This window comes from Canis lupus, chromosome 4, assembly GCF_011100685.1.
Source record: "Canis lupus familiaris isolate Mischka breed German Shepherd chromosome 4, alternate assembly UU_Cfam_GSD_1.0, whole genome shotgun sequence".
Taxonomy (NCBI): Eukaryota; Metazoa; Chordata; class Mammalia; order Carnivora; family Canidae; genus Canis; species Canis lupus.
Window position 1 is genome coordinate 31,350,552 of NC_049225.1, and position 6,693 is coordinate 31,357,244.

The following is a 6,693-nucleotide window of genomic DNA, read 5'->3' on the forward strand; positions in this document are numbered from 1 at the left end:
GCATGTTCACAGACTGCCCCCACCCCAACCCAGCTAAAAGAATTATGTACCAGTGACCCTGTTTGCTTCCTATTTCCACCCCTCTGCCAGGGCAAGGGAGCTACTATCTTACAAGAGAGGACAAATCAATCTATACAAGAGGAGGCAAGCCAGGGCACCTGGGTGGCATAGTAGGTTGAGTGTGGAACTCCTGGTTGCAGCTCAGGTCATGATCTCCAGAGTCATGAGACTGAGCCCCACATGGGGCTCTGCACTCAACACAGTGTCTGCTTGGGAATCTCTCCCTCTCCCTCTCCCTCTGCCCCTCCTCAGCCCAATAAATAAATAAATAGATAGATAGATTGATAGATAGATAGATAGATAGATAGATAGATAGATATTTTAAGAAAAAAAAAAAGACCATGCAAGCCATGAGAGTGTGAGAGAGGTATCTGTACTATAGGTAGAAGAGAATTAATATATATATATATATATATATATATATATATATATATATACACACACAAGTTGTTCAGAGCATTAATAGGAAAATGGTTTGACACAAATTTCTGTGACTAAAGTTACTACAAGTCTCTCTGATACCTTGTGAAAAGCAAAAGCAAAGAATTCTACGTTTCTTTACTTTTGGGTGGTAAATACTATGTTTCTTCAGAATCACATCATTTTGGGGCTGAATCATCTTTGTTTTCCTAAGGTATTATGCTGAAGGACTAATGTACAGGATTTAGGATTTGAGCTCCAGCACCTAGCTATAGTCTATCAGGATGAAAACTGTCACTATAAAAGTGAGGGAAAAGCATATTTTCATCCTGACTGCTAAGCTGTTGGAACAATGTAACTGATGAGGAAGGGTCCATCAAATCAGGGATTATGCAAAAATGTTGAAGAGTTCCAGAGGAGATGATATCCTAGTAATATGTTTATAGTTTGGAGAAAGATTCTATTTAGTTCTTAAAATCTTAACCGGAAACGCAAACTCATGCATGTTCTCTAACTTGAACAACACTTTGCAAAGTACCTAATACAGCATGAACTATACAGGTGGAGCTTATGGTCTGTGTTGTTTTATTTTTCCTCCAAACTTTTGATATCACATAGATATCTCAAGAAGGTCTTATCTATTTTATCTGCTTAAGACTTTTGCTTTGCTTTTGTGATCAAGATCAAATATTCTATTAATTAAACAGACTCTGGAATGATGATGATATAGGTTACTAGTAAGTTTAAAGTCAAGATCGTAGTGATAGGTAGCATGCCAAGAGCTGAAATATGACCTTGGCACCTGTAATAGCATCCACTGTGCTATTAACAAATATACTCCTCCTCCCCTCCACACCTGTCGGTTGAAATATACTTCTCTGTCTGCTTACTTTGGGTTTTGCCAAGTGTCTTGCTCTGTGTCTTAGTCAGCTGCAACTACCACAACAAAATACCATAGATGTGTGACTTAAACAGCAGAAATCTATTTCTCACAGCTCTGGAGGCTAGAAGTCTGAGATCAGGGTGCCAGAATGGTTGGATTCTGATGAGGACTCTCTTCCTGGCTGACAGATGGCTATTTTCTTGCTGTATCCTCATATGGCAGAGAGAGAGGGAGAGGAGAGAGAGATTCCATGATGTCTGACCTTATAAACACTCTGATCCTATTATGCGGTCTCCACTTTCATGACCTAATCACCTCCCAAAGACCCCATCTCCGGACACAGTCATACTGGGGGTTATGGCTTCTACATATGAATTTTAGAAGGGAAGTAATTCAGTCCATAGCATTCTGAGTAATGGAATATGAGTAAAAATAACCTGTACCACCACTGGGTGGAAATGTTAAGAGATACCCATGTGTTCATTTGCTCTCCTACACTCTCACTGTCCGCTTTGAAAAGGACACAGTAAGACACATGGTCCCAGAACAAGAAAACTTGAGCATGACTGGGATAGCCAAACTACAAAGCTGCAAAGAAAACAGTTTATTTTGGGGATTAGGTGTCGCTGCAAAAATAATCCATAGAACAATGATAAAGAGGCTCAGGCTCAGAGAGGTAGAAATATTATTGATTATATGCAAAAACACTTAGGGGACCATAGACTGATATTTTTTGAAGAATACTGAAAGGAATCCATGATAGTGATAAAATTCTTATGCCAAAAAATAGCTTTATGACAGTAATAAGGATAAGTGCCCTCCATTTTTACACTAGACCAAAAGCAAGAAAATAAAACACGAACAAAAAAACCCAGGAGTACATCATATTTGAGTGGGTTGCAGAATAAAGACTTCTGGTTACTCAGAAGCAGCTAAGTTGAATGTATTTAATATGAGTAGTGATATTACTTTCCACATAACAAATCGCCAGAAATTTAACAGCTTAAAACATTCTTCATTTCTTATCACACAATTTCTGTGGATCAAGAGTCTGAGCACAAGTTACTTGGGTCCTGAGCTCAGAATTTCACAAAGCTTAGAGCAAGGTGTTGAGTAGACTGTGCTTCTATTTGGTGGTCTGAATAGAGAAGGATCCACTTAGCCCTCTTGGGTGTCGGCAGAGCTTGGGCTCTTGTAAGTGTAGAATTCATGGCAGCTTGATTCATCAAACACAGAGAGATAGTGGGGGAGAGAATGAATGAATGACAGTCTCTGTTACTAGGAGCTCCTAACTTCAGGGATGGATTGAATCTTCTTTTAAAAGCTTATTTTTAATAAGCTTTCATTTTTAATATGGTGAGACCCACCCAGGGATAATCCATCTTTTAACTAACTCAAAGTCAATAGATTAGGAACCTTAATTACATCTTAAAATCCTTTCATCGTTGCCACGCAACAACCATGGGAATGGCATCCCGTCACCTTTGCCATATTGAATTGGTAAGAAGATCATGGTTTCCACAGTAGACAAAGGGATTAACACGAAGGTATGACTGATGACGGGTCACCATGGGGTATATCTGTCACAACATTAATATAGTATATTGGACTGCAGTGTTACTACAGAGAGCCTCAAGGTCTTCCCATTGATGAAATCAATCCAGACAGAAGACAAAAGGGGGTGTGGTGACTGGGAAGCCAGGACGAGTAAGGAAGTTCAGACCCGAAGCTCTAGGAGGACAGCAGAAGGCTGAAATAAAGCAGCGACAAACTCAGATTCTTACAGAACTGCCACCAAGAAGCCATGTCTGACATAGTATGAGTCAACAAGCCCCTCCATCATCGTCAGAGTCACACAAACACACCCAGGTGCAAAATCAAGGCCAGGTTTGGAAACAATCGCCTCTGATGTGCTAACGCTGGGGGTGCTGGGCAGGGGTACCTGAGCATCTATTTACTCTTCAGAGACCCCAAGAAGGATGGCAAATGTGATTGCATTTCAGCATTGGCTAGGAGGGACATCCAGTGGCAGCTGGGAACTGGGAGGGTTGTCAACAGGTAAGCACATATTCTTGAGCAGGTTTAACGCATAAGGATTCTGAGTGGGAGGGTCCGATAGTGTTGTGTCTGTTCCCTGAGAAGCCGTCCATCCACCAGTTTCAAATCTGGAGGAGAGATACAAAGAATGTCATAAACAGACTACACCTGCTAGTATCTATGTGCCTCCTAATAAGGAGGTGTGCTATCGTAGAAACAATTGGGACTTTTAGGAGTCACATTATATTTGGGGGGAGGGTGTGCGTCCACATATATGTGTGTGTGAGAGAGACAGTCTGCAAAGATTGACCAGGAGAACACTGTGACATGGTGAAACACAGATAGAGGAAGGCAGTTAAAGGAGGAAACAGGATGGCAATTTCTGCTGCTCTAGGCTGCCTCCCACCCCATCTGCCTCCCAGTTCCTTGGGACAATGTTACCTTGGCCTGCTTGACTTCTCCGTCCTCCCCCACCCTCTCCAGTGTGTGACTTCCTACAAAAATGGATTTTAGAACTTCCAGATGTAACCAAAAAATGAGCAGAGGAGAGCTGGGTCTGAGAAACGGGGACAGCGGGGAGGGAGCTGAAAAAGAATGAGGCTAGGCTGATCTATATGGTATGGATCTGAGAAGGTGGGGCAAGTGGAGTAAAGAGGCCAATAGGTGGGTGTCATACATAATAAATGGCTATATTCCCTCAAAAAAAAAAAAAAAAAGAGGCCAATAGGAAGTTGGCTGAGCAGACGGAGGAAGGGCTTCCGAGTCCTGATGATGAGCCCCCAGCTCTCTAGCAGCCTGAGGCTAGAGGAAGTTGTGACAAACGGAAGAGAGATGAGTATTGTCAAGTTTATTGGAATATGATTAATTTTTTTTGACAGATACAAGTAAAAGATTAGAATTATTTTAATTATTATTTTGACTGGTTTTCATCCTGGTACCTCGTTAAAGGCCCACCACCTAATAGACGTCCAATTACCGCTTCTGAAAGAATAAATATGTTCAATTCCCATCCTAACAGCTCAGGTTGGACCCATTCAGCCAATATGAGAGTGATTTATAGAATGTGGTGACAGCTGATGTCACAACAGACCGTGAAACCAGAATTCCACAGTGTGGCCTCAACACACCTTTTTAAACCAATCCAGTTTAACATAAAGTGAGTGGTGGCTTCTTTTATCCAGGTCATTGAAATTGTGCATGTTAGGTCACACAGATGAATCAGAAGACAGAGGAAGCCCTGCAAGTTGAGGTATTTAAATACAACAGGTGTTTAAAATGTCTGTTTCTGGGGCATCTGGGTGGCTCACTCCATTGGGCCTCTCACTCTTGGGTTCATCTCAGGTCTTGAAATCAGGGTCCTGAGTTTAAGCCCCATGTTGGGCTGCACGCTGGGTGTGAAGCCTACTTTTAAAACTTAATTAATTAATTAATTAATTAATAATTAAAAATATGTCTGTTCCAAGAGGACCTGTTCTCTGAAAAACCCAATAATTACCATCTCTATTTTCCTCTATTGATTTATGACTGGGTTCTTCTTTCTTTTTATTTAAATTCATTTAGCCAACTTATAGTACATCATTAGTTTCAGATGTAGAGTTCAGTAATTCATCAGTTGCATATAACAGTGCTTGCTTATCGCATCACGTGCCCTCCTTAATGCCCATCCCCCAGTTACCCCATCCCTCACCCCTTTCCTTCCAGCAACCTTCAGAGTGTTTCCTAGAGTAAGAGTCTCTCATGGTTTTTCTCTGCCTCTTTGAGTTCTTCCCATTCAATTTTCCCTCCCTATCCCTATGATCCTCTGCACTATTTTTTATATTCCACGTGAGTGGAACTATATGATGATTGTCTTTCTCTGACTGATTATTTCACTCAGCATAATACCCTCCAGTTCCATCCATGTTAATGTAAATGTTAAGACCTCATTCTTTTTTATGGCTGAATAATATTCCATTATATATAAATTATACATATTATATATAATATATAAAATCCATTATATATATATATATATATATATATATATATATATATATATATATTTGTGGATGGACATCTGGGCTCCCTCCACAGTAGACATTGCTGCTATAAACATTGGAGTAATTGTGTTCTTTAATTTACTTGGAATCCTTTCTTCTTTCCCTTCACCTCTCTCTTTTCAGAGCTCATGCCAAACATTTTCTTATCTGTAAAATGAAGAGTTTCTAAACTTAAAAGTTCTTAAGGTCCTTTCCAACTCTTTCTTAAAATTTTCCATAACACTCTGACATACAACACAACGTGTGGCTGAAATGAAACATTTATTGTGCAAGCACTGTGCATAAGATCAATGCTCCCTTGCAAGTGAGATCACTTTTTCTTGGGCTTTTCATAGAACTCTGTGTGCTCTTCACCTGGGGCCGCTGTGGATCTCGAGCTTTTGTCCCTGTTGGTGTGCTTATTTAGAATCCTACCTGCTTTCTAGACTGCAAGTTGCTTGAGGAAAATATCCTCCTGTCTTATTCATCATTCTGGGCATTTTAAAGAAACATTTAGGAATAAGGAATGCTTTCATTATTAAATCATATCTGGCAGGAAACCAATTTAGAAGTAATTTACTAGTAGTTTGTATTAGTGAATGTATTTATAATGATAAAATTGTATTTCTCTGAAACTCTTCTAATATCTAAAAGTTTGAAATTCAAGTGGAATGGCGTCTCTCTCCCTCAATTACTCCCAATTAATAATATCTAGTTGTATGCATATATGGAACACAAATCCATTACTGCATGTTAATAAGTTCTGTGGACTTTTCACAGTTTCTTTGTCATAAGATTTTATTATACTAAACACTGCTTCTTTTTTTTTTTTTTTTTCTGGCCTGAAAAGAAAGACTTTAAGTTGTTCTATTCAAAAGATAACAGTCCTTTGAAGTCAGCAGGGAGAAGAGGGAGATATCAAGACCATTCCATTCTTCAACCTTGTCATTCTCTATGTTAGTGATCTCTCTATGTTTACATGTTGATTAGTAGAGTTTGAGATACTTATATTAGAGTTTAGATGGGTGTTTTTGGCTCAAGCATTTGATGTATAAAGTAAATGATTTATTATTTACTTGCTGTCTAGTTCTTAAAAAATAAAGTCAGTATATAATTAAAAAAGAGATGAAATAAAACTATTAAAGCAAAGTAACAAAACAAGAATTCAATTATGTCCGGCAAAGAGGTGCCTGGGTGGTTCAGTCAGTTAAGCTTCTTCCTTCAACTTGGGTCATGATCCTGGGGCCCTGGGATCAAGCCCTGCATTGGGATCCC

The 6,693-nt window shown here is 39.5% G+C and overlaps 1 long non-coding RNA gene across 3 annotated transcripts; it reads right to left on the reverse strand.

The window, feature by feature from the left end:
* Window positions 1-2,296: 2,296 nt before the first annotated feature.
* LOC119871492 lies at window positions 2,297-4,481 on the reverse strand. Of its 3 annotated transcripts, none has more exons than XR_005358060.1 (3): window positions 4,377-4,481; window positions 3,306-3,528; window positions 2,297-2,579 (listed from the first exon to the last, which is right to left on the reverse strand). It is a non-coding gene; the product is annotated as an uncharacterized LOC119871492 (long non-coding RNA). The 3 variants fall into 3 exon arrangements; XR_005358059.1 differs by having other exon boundaries at window positions 4,339-4,466; XR_005358058.1 differs by lacking the exon at window positions 4,377-4,481 and adding an exon at window positions 3,842-3,965.
* Window positions 4,482-6,693: the final 2,212 nt, after the last annotated feature.